This window comes from Lissotriton vulgaris, chromosome 4_1 (genome assembly GCF_964263255.1).
Source record: "Lissotriton vulgaris chromosome 4_1, aLisVul1.2, whole genome shotgun sequence".
NCBI classification, from domain to species: Eukaryota; Metazoa; Chordata; class Amphibia; order Caudata; family Salamandridae; genus Lissotriton; species Lissotriton vulgaris.
Genome location: NC_141691.1, coordinates 2,066,457,235 through 2,066,473,470, shown reverse-complemented (window position 1 = coordinate 2,066,473,470; position 16,236 = coordinate 2,066,457,235). Strand labels below are relative to the sequence as shown.

The following is a 16,236-nucleotide window of genomic DNA, read 5'->3' as shown; positions in this document are numbered from 1 at the left end:
CCGAGACTCTGGCATCCTCCCGCATCTATCCTGATAAATATCCTGATTACGTTGACGGGTTATTGAAGACGAGCTATGGCTGTGGCAGTAACCATTGTCCACATTTGAATTGGACTTCAGGAACCGGAATAACGATGATTTGAATATTGAGGCCTGCCCCTCGGCGTCGCCCGGGGCTCGAGTTGGCATGGTGCCCTGACAGAAGTTGAACAACAACGGCCTGAGGGGACACGGACTATCGTATTGATTTGGACTTTAACTTTCGCTTTTGAAGCTCCAGTCTGATCCCGTCCGGAGGCGTGCCTCTGCGAGCAGAAAGCCATTGGACTGCGTGGCGCTCATGCGTGCTGTCCTGAGTGTGTATGCTGGGCCCAGACGATCTGTGCCCTCTGATTGCCGCTGATGGTTTGATTGCGTTCTTAGAGCGGCCATCTTCCCTCGTTGCCCACTGCTTCTGGGTGTCTCTTTGTCCATGATGGCGGCCAGACCTGATGGAGATATGCAAAAGTCCAAGATTACTCGGCAAGGTGGTTATACCCAAGCGAACAACATGGATCGCTATGCCCAATCTAAGGGATCCCCCAGTGGTCCGGGTAGATCTCTGGAAGGTACTAGGGCGACCCTGCCTTATCGGGGGAACTGACTTTGCAAGACGTCATGGGCGCCCTTGACTGGATGAAGGCCTCCATCGGCCAACAATTTGAGACTCTCGCCCACAAGCTGGACACTGTTTCGATTGATATCAATTTCATCCTCACTGATTTATCAAAAACTAATGAGAAGGTCAAATCATTGGATCTGAAGACTTCCAGCCTAACGGGTGATGTGTCCGACTTGCAGACAGAGGTCCGTAACCTGCGAACCTCCAATGATTTTTTTGCCCGCCGGTTGGAGTGTAGTGTAGTTCCTATATTCCCAATAGGGTCTGCGCATTGGAATAATATACTCAGCAGTGTAGACGTAGGACTGAGGTCGACTAGGTCTCTACCGACTATATTGGACTTAAGTTTCGCCAGCTAGCTCCGAGGTCACTAGAAACTTTCTCGAAAAATGAGGAGGGGTTTAACCTCCCTGGATAGGCAAGAAGGGATTAGCTTCTGACAACCATACAACATGACAACTTTGCTCTCCCAGAATAAGAGTGTATCTCTAGAGTCGTGTGAAAACAATAGACAGCTATTTCACACAGTCAATCGTGCGTACTTAGTTTCACCAGAGTGCAGAGAAAAGAGAGACGGGCGTTTTCAATAAAAGGTGTAATTTATTGAGCAGTCTTCTTTCTCATGCAAGAGAAATGAATTGCCACGATTGCAATACTTAATGTAAAGTAAAGTGCGTACAGTAAGATGAGTATTATGAAATAATACTTTAAAAGCATTGATATGGTTTCTTAGCCATAAAATACTTAAAATGGATAAAATCTATACATACATATATACATTGGCTAACCTACTCAACTGGTGCTTCTAACTAAGCCTACCCCGGTGTACCTGACCTAAGCCTAATACGGGGGAAGGAGTAAGGGAGTAGCAGTTTAAGTTAAGTTTGTTTTGCCAAGGATCTGAATCAAGAATTCTCTTTAAGGGTTTAGTCAGCTCCGTACCTTGTTATTTAGAAAGCAGGAGGTCTGGTATATCTTTGTCAGGACTCGATATCCCAGCAACCCACGAGGGTAGGCTGGGAACGCCGGAGCTGGATTTTCTCGGCTGGAGAAAAAGACAGAGTCTTTCTCAGCGCGTCAAAGAGGAGGGGCAGCGTCCGTGGGCTCTCGCATCAGCTGGGCTCTCGGGCAAGTTGATACTGCTCTGCTCCAAAAGCACCACCGCGTGTTTGCTTAAGGCAACGTTGGTATATTTATACCTGAAAGTTGCAAGGATTGACGTATGGGTGGACATAAGACGTCAATAAAGAGGTCACCAAGAACTGGCCGTTCTTACAGTGATCGCAGGAGTTCTATTACAAATCAAAACAAAGGCAAATGGGGATTTCCCAGGTTTCTGGAGGTTTGATGCGTTTAGAGAACTCCTTGTGCTTTCTAGGAGTCAGGGGCAGTAGCCTTGCTTAATATGACCGCGCGGGCTACTGCTAGATATGGATCTAATTCTCATGCCGTTACAGGGATATTATGGATTATACCCGTGTAAAGGCATAAAATAGGAATATCGATATAGATTCCTAGATAAAACACTACACCTACTCCACGATCTAATGTCCATCATTACTAAACTTAGCAATAGTAAACATATGAAAGGTGCATGTGTATTCCAACCCGCCCCAAAATACATTATTTTTTTTTTGCATTTGAAACAGTGTATGTGAAATACATGGAAAAGATTATATGTACTGTACGCTTATTAAGCAGGGTAATCATTCAGTAAGAAATATTTTCATAAGTATCCGCTGAACAATCTGCGAAAATTACACATGAAATGGCTCTTAAATACAGAAAAAAAGTCGAGGCCATTCCGTCACATATAAAACAATCGCTGTAAATATGCTAGAGGCTGAGGTAATGTATTGTCTCTAGAGGTCACTAAAAATAGAAGCTCTGTTCTTTAAGAATAGTTCTACTTTAAGCAGATTATATGTGCCAGGAAAAAAAGGTAAATATTTTGGAAGTATTAAACGTTCTCAGTGAGAAAAAAAAAGAGTTCCAATCGTGTTCAGTAGCTTTTGTTATCAAAATCGAAGGCCAAATTCAGATTTCATAGGAAAGCTGTGTGCTCGTTTTTCTTAAAAAGTTATTCTCTCTGTTCAAGGGAGAACATCATTTCAGACAGATGTGCAAAAAAACAGTTGACAGCTTTAGGTGAAAGTTCGACCCAGTTTGAAAATGCCGAAACCGTGCAATTGTCTGCATGATTGCTATCATCGATGTTTGGATCAGCAATGCTCACAGAAGATCGTACCTGGGTGATGTTGCTCTCATCTCGTACTTCACCCCACCTAATTGTAGTGATGAAGTCTCAACGAATGCCGTCATCAGGATTGGTAACCGCTGGGGACAACACGATGCATGAGCCGTTACAGGACTTAGCAAAGTATCGATATCCATTGGTACTGCTGATTGTAGTGTAAGACAGGTGTCCAACACGCATTCTTCTCCGCATAGCATACATCGAAGCACAGGTAAGATGCAATTTTGTCAGATTGGTCTGAATGAAAGAAACCAGGTCATATTCAGATCTCTCAGCCGGGCTAACCCAAGGACTCTAGTTATGCGGTCCCGATAGCGTATAGCTAGGATCGTTTCTTCCATCGATGCTGGAGTCTTGCCTGCGACTTGGCTTGCTATATCAGAGCAGGAGTATTAAAAATAGAATTCCTGCTACGAGTCCCAAAAGTAGAGGTAGACCACCAAAGACAGAATGGACAAAATTGGGAAAGATGCCCAGGACTGCTTCGAAGGGTGTCAACAGTCCCGAAAAAATTGTCTTAAATACATGTGCGATCCCACTGGTCTCTGACATGTTTAGGATTTGGCTTAGCATTTCTACGAAATGCACGGGGCAATTTGTTGATAAAAGGGTATGTATCTCCGCAGTCGTCCTTGCAACTTGCAGATCATACGTTTCTTTTGATGACGTAAGAGGCACTGTTGTCTGTAAGAGAACAGACTTCATTCTGCTTAAAGTATCAATTTTTATAGAAGAGATATTCAAAGAAGGCCAAATCGTCATCTCCGTATCAGGAGAGGCATTTGGATACAATACTAGCATATAGCAAGTGACCATGGAACTAACGCTTATGAGATAGGCTTTCCCTGGCACCAAGCCACAACAGCTGTGATCCGTTATTAGAACGTAACTCCCGTTAGGAAGTTGTCTAAAGAATGGCTCTATTTGTGTTGCAGGTGTGCCGTGCTGGTGGCATGAAAGGTTATTTTAAGTCCCTTCACAAGCCCCATGAAAGTTAATACCTTGGCACAGAAGTATACCGCTTAGTGATCGTTTACAATTGTTACCACTAAGAAATACATTCTGTTTTTTGTCACTATAACATTTGTGTGTATATGGTAAATTCCATGATGAATTAATGTATCCTTTACCCAACCTTTCATACTGGCCTGCTGGTATATACTCTAGGCAATTTTTAAATTGGAAAGTTGTTATCGGAATTGTGATTATTCCATGAATTATCCATTCAATGACAGGTCTTTCTGACATTGTCAATGGTAATCTCTCAAGTTTTTCAATGCTCAGAATCGTATAGTCTGCTCCTTTCTGTGCCAAACTGATTTGTTTATCAGTAAGGGTAAAGATAGAGAATAATGACGTTGTGTTGATTAAACGCCAAGGCACGTAGCCTGAACGCAGATTTTGCAACGTCAAGCCAAGCTGTACAATAGAACGTAATTGGGACTGACCGTGTTGTAGCATTAGTAAGTCCTGCTCTATTATATCAATAGCAGATGATACAATACAGTCCAGTGAATATATCCAGGAGGACAGAGTCATTAACCCATTGTCCACAACAGAAAGTGATTTTTCCAAATTAATACGATCAATTTCTCGTATTTTCTCTGCAGTTTCAATTTGCATTATTTTCCAAGCTTCGTTGTATGCTGCGTATGTACTGGCCGCTATGAAACGTTTTTGACGCTGTCTGCGAGGTCCCATTAAGAAATCACGCAAGTCAGCACCGTCTTTAAGTAAAGTCAAGTGTTGCTTAATTTCAGCCAGTGTGGATTTTTCTAGCCACTCAAGACATAGTTTCCCTACACTGTATGTTGTTACTATCCCTGGATGTTGTCTCTGGGAGTATCTAGGGTCTGGCCTGGTCATTTTAAACCCCTGTGTTTTGTTCAGGAATCTATTTTGACAGTTATTTGTGTCTGTGGGCCAGATCAACCATATTTTCCAATCAGGATGTGTTCTGTTTTGGTATAAAATGTGGAATACGTCTATCTCCATATCAGTAGTGCTATTACTATCAGGTATGGGCTTTGGAATAGACGGTTTGTTTAAGTCTTTAATTTTGGCTAGGCCAAGACAGGATGTTTGTTGAATGGTATCATTCAGGAATATAACTTGTTCTGGGATCATGCAGGCTCTAAATAGTGCTCCTAAACCTTGCACTTGCCAATCTTTTGAACCCCAGATGATTTTCGTTTTAATGTTGTTTTTCCAAAAATCAAAACCAAATGTAATCATTTTTTCATAAAATGTTTTTGAATATATCAATTTAGTATTTGTCAACATTGTCTTTAAACCTGTTTTTTCTGTCAGTTTAAAATAAAACGTTTCTGCATCACTTGTGTTAAACCCTGAGAAGTATGGAAATTTCTCATAAAATGTCTTTGAACTGCTTTCGGGTGGAGTTGCACAATGTTCCCACTGATTATAATTAAAAACATTTCTAGGTTGTGCAGATTTATGAAAGTAGAGATGAGCATAATGGTTATAGCAGTACATCTGTTCATAATTTGATGAACCCTGTAAGTAATCATGTTCTGTAAAGTTTGCTGACGTTACTAAGTCTGACATCATATTATTTATGCTTTCAAAGTCCCAATCATCAGAGAATGTACTTGGTTTTACAAAGTCACTTAATGAAACCTTGAATTGATGTGGATACTTCAAGAGCTCAACCGGGCCATAGATTTTGTAATCTGTTTTGTCCCAAGCTACCCCACCGGCTATTGGAATGGCTGTGACATTTACTGATGATAGTTCTCTTTTCTCGATGTGAGATGACTTGTGTGGCTTCAGGACCAAGTTGATGTTCTGTTTTGCTTTGTCCATTGTACTGTATTTTCCTTCAATGAACTTTCCCAGGCAAAGGACCATGATGAGAAAAAGTACACCTAACACAACCCAAAATTCAATCCATGGAGAAATCAGATAGGTTTCTTTGAGTTGATGAAAGAGTTCAGTTACTTTGTCTTTAAAAGTTTTTGTTGCTGGCGTTTCTTCAGGTTCGCTTGGATCTTCAGAGAAGTCGTCAAAGTTGATGAAATAACCAGATGCAGTTCCGTCAATTGATGGAATTGCTTCCGAATTTTCCTTTGCTTTCGGATTGTTTCTTTCATTTGCATAGTCTGAGGCTACATCATTGTAGACAGGTGTTTCTTGACGAACTGTTGCAATTTGGGTTTCAAGAGGCACAAGTTCCATGGCATTGTTGCATAGTCCTTTTTTATTCACTGTAGGTTTATCGAATGTGATTAGTCTCTCAGTTTGAACCTCTTGGATTGTAGCAAATTTTGGTATTCTGCTACTTCTTGGGAGACCACTGGGCCTACTATTTATTATTGGCCACATGATTGTGGTTTTACCAGGTCGATGGATACAACTCTGTTCTCCTTTTTACCAGCAAGGGGCGGTAGTACGACAGATCTTGTTCCGCTGATGGCTAAGACAGGTACTGCTTTTCTGTAAGAAGGCCCAAATTCCTTCTTCACCGCGATCTTTTCTCTGACCAGATCCCCAATCTTTGGAATCCAAACAGGCCTTGCTGGGACTGGTGGTGTGTCTTCAGTGGCTGTTGGCTGTTGTTTTAACTTTATGTTGCTCAGGGCTTTTCTTGTTTCATTTAAGTCCTGTAAAACAGCCAAACGATCTTTGATGTCAAAGCATTTCTTGTCTACCACTGAGACTTGACTATCTAAGTCCTGAATGTGCATTCTAACACCAAACAATAGTTCGTACGGACTGAAACCTTTTAGAGAATTTCTTGGCAGATTGTTAAGACTACGTTGGACACTTGTTAGATGTTTGACCCACCCATCACCCGAACCTAATACCTTTGCCGTTATAGATTGCTTTATGTCTCGTTTTTTTCTTTCCACAATCCCATTTCCCTCAGGATGGAAGGGACAAGAGTACCGCAATGCGATGCCCATGCTGGTCTTGGCCTCCTTATAAGCTCGAGAGGTAAAAGCAGGACCTTGATCAGAATGTAGCATGCCAATTGCGTATATGCCGTTAAAGACTCGCAAATCTTTTATAACAGTTCTGGTGTCAGCCGAGCGCTGGGGTCTGTATTTTTAAATGAATCTAGTCTTAAATATTATGGGGCGCATTTTTGCGTATAGACAGCATTACTCTGTCTAGAAAAGGTATCTGGGATACAGAGTGGACCGGTTCGCAACTGCGATCTCTGTTGCAGTCCTCGCAATTTTTTGCAAAATAATGGATATCTACGCTCATTCCCGGCCACTAGTATTCTGATTGTAATTCCATTAAAGATTTCAGGATTTCTTGGTGCCTCAGACCCAACCCCATATGTGCTTCCTGTAATAGGAAGATTCTCCTGTTCGTGTTTGGAATTACCCTATCCCCCACTCCAGGGATTCGAGCAAAAGGAACGGAGTTCGCATCAATGATGTATGTATAATTGAGTGGATAGTTCACGGGTAGTGCTGCACAATCTTCTTTCGAAGACGTTTTTACTGCAAGCATGGTTTCCCCATCTATGTATTTTTCTGAACGCTTTTTAGTGGCTACGGAAGCCGGTTTAGTTGCTTCCGCTTTGGCTGTGTCAGCCAATGAATTCCCTGCAGCGTGAACGCCATCACGCTGATTGCTCAGTGAGTGTATCACGTGAGTCCTTTGTAGTTCTTCCTGCAAAAGAACTACCTGTTCCCAAAGCGTTTTATGCTTGATTGTGGCACCTGTGTCATCTTTGTAATCGTTTTGAACCCAGTTCTGCAAGTCAATATTGTAAGATTTTACGCAGAAATGCGAATCACACACTATTAGTGTCGGGAATTCACGATCGGCATTTTCAAGCGCCATCTTTAAAGATCTGATTTCAGCTCGCTGAGCCGAACAGTTTCTCAATGATTCAGTTTTTGTTATTTTCGGTCTGAATTTACCAGAGAGCCAGCGACCTTGAACAATCGCGCACGCAGCATTGTAGGATTTATTATCCAAGTCGTAATGTTGTACAAATCTGTCTGTATAGATTATACAAGAGTACCGTTGGAGAGGCAGAATTTCGATTGGCAGAGGATATTCTTCTTCAAATCTCAAGTCTTTCAGTTTTTTCATGTTTGGGTCAAAATAGTACTTCACGTCTTTTGCAGCAAGAGAATTTTCCCACTGTATCCATTTTGGATCTAATGCCACCGTTTGTAGATTAACTGGGCTTAATAATGCCTCAAAGGCTGATTCTGCTGTATATACAGTTATTCGTTTGCCTTGGGCTAGGGCTCTTTCTCTTGCTACAGCAGTCTGAACCGCATTCACAGTATTTTCTGAAAGACTGAATGTTTTTTCAGCTTGTGTGTACAAGTGTGATTTGTAAGCTATTGGTACCGTTTCTCCCTCGTTAGAGGTCAGGTATGTGAATCCGCATCTTCCTGGGATAACTCGGATTACAAGGTTGTCGCGAGTTTCCAATTTTGTTTTAGCCAACATGTCTGTTTGCAAAGATCTCAAAATTTCAGTGTGTTTCTGAGTCCAATTGATTGGTTTGAAATCAGGTTTTATTAATTCATAGAGAGGTTTTACCCTCTCCGCATAATTTAGAATGTAAGTTCTTACGAAATTCAGAAAACCTAGTATTGATTGCAAGTTCCTCAGCGTTTTTGGTGCTTGGAGTACAGCGCACTTCTCTAAGAAGTTGTCTGCTAGGCTTTTGCCTTCACTTGATAATTCATATCCTAAAAACAGGACAGTCAGATGGGCAATTCGTGACTTCTTAAAGTTGAATTTGTAACCCTCAGCTGTGAACCCAAGTATTATGATGTTCACTTGTTTCAAGTGAGTATGCAGGTCGTCATCTGTGAGATAGATGTCATCGACATAAAATAATGCCTCATCATCATATATTTGTAGTAACTCTGTTACCCTTGCTGAGAATAATCCTGGGCTATCCTTGAATCCCTGTGGGAGACGACAAACATTTTTTTGCGACCCCATTATTGAGAAAGCGGTCAAATACCTGCTTTAAGGTGCAATATTTTGACAAAAGAATCCATTAGAAATATCTAATGTCATTTTGTATTTTTTGCGCACAATGTTATTCATTAGTGCTGCACTGTGTGAGTTTTGTACTGCAAATGTTTTGCAACATGAGTTAAGGTGTCTGTAGTCCAAGACTAGACGATATGAATCATCTGGTTTGGAGACAGGAAACAAAGGATTGTTCATTTGAGAGGTGCATGTTTCAATCACCCCTTGATATTCAAGTTGATCTAAGATCTCCCTGACTTGTTTTTTAGCACTTGCTTAATTGGGTACTGCCTTTGTGCAGTGGGTTGACATTTTAACTGGGTTTTGTGAGGAGGGGAGTCCTCATCCCATCCTACATGGTTTTTATATAATGCAGGAGCTTGGGCCACTGCCCATTTTCTTGCATATGTGTATTTTTTATGAATCGGGATATGATCAGAGAAAGCAGGCATAATCATTTCTTCGCCACAAGGGCACTCCCTGACAAACTCTGGTGGCCAGTCTTTCTCAGCTAACAGAATGTCATAGCCTTTTGAAAGTTTTTCCCAAAATAGACTTTTTACTTTCGTGGTTTTATCTCCCTCTATACGTAATGTTATTTCATATAGTTTGTGGGGCACACTAACTCGTGTGTCTGCAGTTTCCACTTGAATATATTCATTCGTGTCCACTGTCTCCAGAAGATTCATCAGGGTCTTGTGAGCTATGGTCACTTCTGCTCCACTGTCTAGCATTGTCTGTGCCCACTCTCCGTTTTTTCAGCTGTGTCCTCAGTATCCTCGGCATGTTTGATTACTTTAATACTGGCTACCTTCTTTCTTGGAAATTGTGATTTTTTATTTTGATGAGCAGGTTCCTTGTCTTTGGACTTGACGTGCTCTTCTCTTTGTTCTGAACGTCCTCTTCTTTCCGATTTCTGGGAGGAAGATCGAGAAAGATTTGGTGAGAAGGATCTAGAGGGACGTGTATCAATATCTCGATATCTATCAGGTTTCTTCAGATTGTCCCTATTTCTAAGGTTATATCTTTTTTCAGAGGGTTCCCTTTGGGGGGGACTTGTCTTCTCGGCCTGGAGATCTCTCTCTACGCTGAGGAGACCTTCCTCTGGACTGGAATGTTTTTCCTTTGGTAGTGGATTGTTTGTTTCCATCCCAGCTATTTTTCGGAGTATATTGATTATTTTTTCTAAATACTTTTTCAGGATTTTCTATTAGTTGGGGTTTCACTGGTTTCTTACCCAAACTATCTCTACCTAGTTCTTCATAGCATTTTTCTATGATTCTGGCAAGTTCAATTGGTTTGTCTGTTATATCTGTTCCTTTCAATTTCTGGCGGATCGCCACAGATGCTGCTTCACCTTTTATGTTGGCTAATAATATAGCCGAGACCTGCTTGAAGTCTTTCAGTAATTTCATACCCAGAGTTAAAGCAGGTTCTGGACCGTATTCTTTTTGAATCTGTCCTAGTACATCTGGTATTACCGCCATGGACGGAACACCATGTGTTTTTGTGTAAATGGAAGCAAAGACTGTGCCCCAAGTGTCACAGTCCTCCACATGCGGTGCGATCCCCATTGGGAGACAGATAGTCAGAATTCTGTGTTTCTCAATTGGAGTAGTATTGGGGAATACTGCCTCTACTTGAGTTATTTTTTGTGCTAACCAAAATGGGATTTGTTCCCGTTTTATTGGTACTTTACCCAGACATGATTGTATATTCTGTGGTGTAATTTTGTTTGTGTTTCCCCGATGAGGGGTCAGCTGTGGAATGTTAACAGCTGGTTGGACTGTTGAAATCCGCATTACATATGGGACTAATTGTCTATGTATTTTAATCAGTGTTTTTAGCTGGGCTAAAGGTTCAGCAACTGACATTTTTTCGATGTCTGGATGAGGTGTGTAGCTGGCTAGAACCGGCCACGTTGCTCCTGGGATCCCTAGTGGACCGAGCCTGGTGATGTGATCATTATGTTTTAGGGCGCCTTTAAACCAGAGCAGGTGCTCTTAGTAATTTAATGGGATTTCAACATCCTCGAAAGGAGTGTATTCTTCCGGAGGTTCCTCTATTTTGTAATAGTGGAAGTCGTGTGTGATAGCGTTTGCTGCTGGAAAGTTTATCCATGTGTAGAATACCTCTGTCTGCCGATATTCATGGGCCTCTACCACAAATATGACTGTACCACCTCGTGATGTCAGTCCATTTTTTATAAGTTTAAGAGTTATAGATCTTCTTACGTTTACCGGAATGATTATAACATTCGGGTCCGTCTGTAGGAGACTCGTGTCTTCCTCTAGGAGTCGAGCTGCTATTCTAGCTGTCTCCACTTCATTCTCACCTTCCACCATTTTACTGACAGAAAGTTTCTTTTTTGCAGATCAACTTTCAAGGAAACAAAGATTAGGTGCACAATATTTTTGAACACTGTATCCTTCAACGTTGACTAAACCAAAAACTATACATAGGAATCTCTTCCTACTAAGTTCCGGCGGATTTTAACCTCTCACCCACTCCAGACGTCTATTGGAGTTTTTACGGACAAAAGGGTCTGTGTGAAAAAGCAAGACTGAGTTACTCTAACGTCTTGCGTTAGTTTTATCGCCTTACCAAACGTTGGGCGCCATGTAGTGTAGTTCCTATATTCCCAATAGGCTCTGCGCATTGGAATAATATACTCAGCAGTGTAGACGTAGGACTGAGGTCGACTAGGTCTCTACCGACTATATTAGACTTAAGTTTCACCAGCTAGCTCAGAGTTCACTAGAAACTTTCGCGAATAAACGAGGAGGGGTTTAACCTCCCTGGATAGACAAGAAGGGATTAGCTTCTGACAACCATATAACATGATAACTTTGCTCTCCCAGAATAAGAGTGTATCTCTAGAGTCGTGTGAAAACAATAGACAGCTATTTCACTCAGTCAATCGTGCGTACTTAGTTTCACCAGAGTGCAGAGAAAAGAGAGACGGGCGTTTTCAATAAAAGGTGTAATTTATTGAGCAGTCTTCTTTCTCATGCAAGAGAAATGAATTGCCACGATTGCAATACTTAATGTAAAGTAAAGTGCGTACAGTAAGATGAGTATTATGAAATAATACTGTAAAAGCATTGATATGGTTTCTTAGCCAAAAATACTTAAAATGGATAAAATCTATACATACATATATACATTGGCTAACTTACTCAACTGGTGCTTCTAACTAAGCCTACCCCGGTGTACCTGACCTAAGCCTAATACGGGGGAAGGGGTAAGGGAGTAGCAGTTTAAGTTAAGTTTGTTTTGCCAAGGATCTGAATCAAGAATTCTCTTTAATGGTTTAGTCAGCTCCGTACCTTGGTATTTAGAAAGCAGGAGGTCTGGTATCTCTTTGTCAGGACTCGATATCCCAGCAACCCGCGAGGGTAGGCTGGGAACGCCGGAACTGGATTTTCTCAGCTGGAGAAAAAGACAGCGTCTCTCAGCGCGTCAAAGAGGAGGGGCAGCGTCCGTGGGCTCTCGCATCAGCTGGGCTCTCGGGCAAGTTGAAACTGCTCTGCTCCAAAATCACCACCGCGTGTTTGCTTAAGGCAACGTTGGTATATTTATACCTGAAAGGTACCGGGATTGACGTAAGAGTGGACATAAGACGTCAATAAAGATGTAACCAAGAACTGGCCGTTCTTACAGTGATCGCAGGAGTTCTATTACAAATCAAAACAAACTCAAACGGGGATTTCCCAGGTTGCTGGAGGTTTGGTGCGTTTAGAGATCTTGTTGTGCTTTCTAGGAGTCAGGGGAAGTAGCCTTGCTTAATATGACCGCATGGGCTACTGCTAGATATGGATCTAATTCTTATGCCATTACAGGGATATTATGGATTATACCCGTGTAAAGGCATAAAATAGGAATATCGATATAGATTCCTAGATAAAAACACTACAGGAGGACTTTAAAGGTTGGGCCCGGCATAAGAATGTACACATTATTGGGGTCCCGGAAAAGTCAGATGAACCGGCGGCTGATCTTTTTGTTGATGATCTTATAATTAAGCACCTCGCACTGAAAGGACTGAGCATGTTCTTTGCAGTTGAACGCGCCCTCAGAGTACCGGGTGGTAAACCGAAGTTGGGTGCCCCGCCGAGGCCCATCATTGCCAGAATCTTTAACTTCAGGGATAGAGATGCTATCCTGCAGGCCTCACGGGCAGGTGGACCCATGAAATAGGAAAACACTACTGTAAGTTTCTACCCGGACTTTACACAAACTGTCCAAAAGCAAAGGCTAGGATTTCTGGGTGTTAAACGACGACTGAGGGAGATGTGGCTGAAATACGCAATGCTTTTTCCAGCCAAGTTGCTCATTGAATTTGAGGAACGGACATATTTCTTTGATCGTCCAGAGGTGGTGGGTGAATGGCTTGATACTTTGCCTCACCAGCTTGGCCAGGAGGAACATTCTGGAGGAGCGGAGGGTGGCCCGATGGAGCAGGAATAGGAGCATGGTTTCCGGTCTCTGAACTTTGCAGATGGCCCTGACTGTGGTTCGATGACTTTTATTGTGTGAACTGCTGTGTCATACCCGGGAGTGGAGGGGCGCTTGGTGGGACTCTTTCCTCCTCTGGGGTTCTTTTTGTAGACTAGTTCGATGTTAGGGCGACAGGCACACTGCAAGTTGGGGTGGCTACTTAGTCTTACACAGGGGTGCAGGGTGGGTGGATCTGTAACGGGTTTCTGGCTTGGGGGTGGGGGGGTGTTCACTTGGGTGTGTTTTGTTTCTGCACAAGGCAACGTATTGTTCTATCACTTGATTTAGATGCTGAGCTCCGAGGGGGGTTGGATGTACTTTCACTTTCGGGATGGGGGGTAGGGGATTGAGACTTACGAGTTGGAATGTGAATGGGTTGGGGGACAGGATAAAGCGAGGGGTTGTGTTACATTGTTGAAAATACTTTCCCCTGATGTGGTATTGTTGCAGGAAACACATTTGATCGGTTACACCTGTCATGCCATGAACCGGAAAGGGTGTTGTCTGGTTGCCCATGCGGGGTTCTCCTCTGTATCTAGAGGGGTGGGTATCCTAGTTAGGATTTCTCTCTGCTTGGAAATAGATGCAACAGTCCTGGCTGATAGGGGGCACTACGTAGCTCTCACTGGACGGTGGGAGGATAGAACTGTATCCTTGCTCTCTGTTTACGTTCCCCCGGGATTACAGTCGACAACTTTTGCGGACTTGGGGCGAGTTGTATTGAGACTTCCTGAGGGGACTCTGGTCATGGGCGGAGATTTTAACTCGGTTGTCTCTGGTAGGGAAGATCAACACCCGCCTAGGGACCTCACAGGGTCACAGCATTGGCTTAGCGGCTTTATAGATACACTGGGGTTGGTGGACTGTTGGAGATTGCTACATCCGGCCCAGAACCAATACACTTTCCACTCGGGTACACATGGTAGCCTTTCCAGGATTGATTACATCTTGGTGCCGGCCGCGCAGGCCCCCTCCGTTACTGAGGTTCGACATCTGGCTCGGGGATTATCCGATCACTCTCCACTGTGGCTTCGGATGGAGTCGCGTCTGGGTGCTGAGGGGCGAGTGGCCCCGATTAATCCATGGTACCTCCGTAATCCTAAGACCCGCGCTGCCTTGGTCAAATCCCTTGACCAGTATTTTGTTGAGAATGAGGGATCGGTGTCTTCGGCGGTGTCGCTCTGGGAAGCTTTTAAGACGGTTATCCGAGGTCAGGCGTTGTCGTTGATTGCTGGCGCTAAGAAGAGTAAGAATGAGGAGGTGGTTCGCCTTGAGGCAGAGATTGCCGAACTGGAGCATGATCTGGAACTGGGCGTCACCCGTGAGAAGATGCATGTTTTGCATCTTAAACAACTTGAATACAAGGCTTTGGTGACGGATGCTGCGAAAGTCATGAGCAGGGAACAGCAGGGCTGATTGTATGATGTTGGAGATAAAGCGGGTAAACTGATAGCATGGTTGGATAAGAAAGAGAGGGCGAGTCGTGTGGTTCCTGTGATTGAGAGAGTGAATGGTATGCGTGTGATTGAACCAGAGGAGATAGTCCAGAGTTTTGCGGAGCATTTCCAGGAAGTGGACTCCCCTGTATCTGATAGGCCGGAGGAAGATTCACATCTATTATTGCACGACATTGATTTGCCCAGTTTGTCTGATTACAATAGAGAGTTGATGGATGCAGTAATAACCGCTGATGAGGTGGCGCTCGCTATCCGTTCCATTCGTTCGGGGAAGGCGATGGGTCCTAATGGTCTCCCTATTGAACTTTATAAATTACGCCCGACAAAATGGTGCCGTATCTTCGTGACATGTTCCTAGAATCACGAGATAGGGGCTACCTTCCCCGTGATCAGTGGCTTGCGACCAATGTGGTGATTCAGAAGGAAGGGAAACCGAGGGACCGTTGTGCCTCTTATAGGCCGACATCACTCCTTAACGCGGAACCCAAGATTCTTGCTAAATTATTGGCCAATCGTATAATAAAGGTGATTAGTGACTTGATTCATCCGGATCAATCCGGTTTCATCCCACATCGAAATACAGCCCTGAATCTGCGACGTTTGCATGGTCTCCTCGCGAGGACTGCGTCATTGCGTGAGCCGGCCATCTTGGCTTCCTTGGATGCCACGATGGCTTTTGATACTGTGGAGTGGCCGTATTTGTGGGCCGTACTTGCTAAGTTTCATTTCGGTCCTGGCTTCATTGGCTGGATAAGACTCCTCTATGAGTACCCATTGGCGCAGATTGTGGTTAACGGTCGGGTCTTTGAGCCTTTTGTTCTTGGGAGAGGTACACGACAGGGTTGTCCATTGTCGCTGCTCCTGTTTGCCCTTGCTCTTGAGCCCCTTGCTGCTTGGATTAGATGGGAGCCGTCGATGAGGGGTATTCAGTGGGCCCCAGACTTCGAAGACCGTATTTCACTTTATGCAGACGATATACTGTTGTACCTGATGTCGCCCCGGAAATCGTTAATTGTTTTGTTTGATGTCCTTACCTCTTTTGGTAGGAATTCTGGCCTAGTCATCAACTGGACTAAATCTTACATCTACCTTCTCTCGGGAGGTGTCCCCCATTTTCCGCGTGGTTGTCCCATCCAGATTACACAGACGGGTTTCAAGTATCTTGGGGTTTATGTAACATTGAACCCGGTTGTCCGATACCAGCAGAATTTGCTCCCTCCACTAAATCAGTTGAAACTGGACGTGGTGGGCTGGCGCAGGCTGCCGCTTTTGCCCCTCGGTCATGCGGCGCTCTTTAAGATGATGTCATTGCCACGCATTCTGTATGCTCTTCAGAATACCTTTGATATAGTTTCCCGGAACTATTTTCGAGAGGAGGT

General features: G+C 43.4%; 1 pseudogene across 1 annotated transcript in view; it reads right to left on the bottom strand.

Moving 5' to 3' along the window:
• The window catches only part of LOC147725000 (uncharacterized), a 101,795-nt pseudogene that overhangs the window by 19,882 nt on the left and 65,677 nt on the right, over nt 1-16,236 (bottom strand). The window lies entirely within an intron of this gene.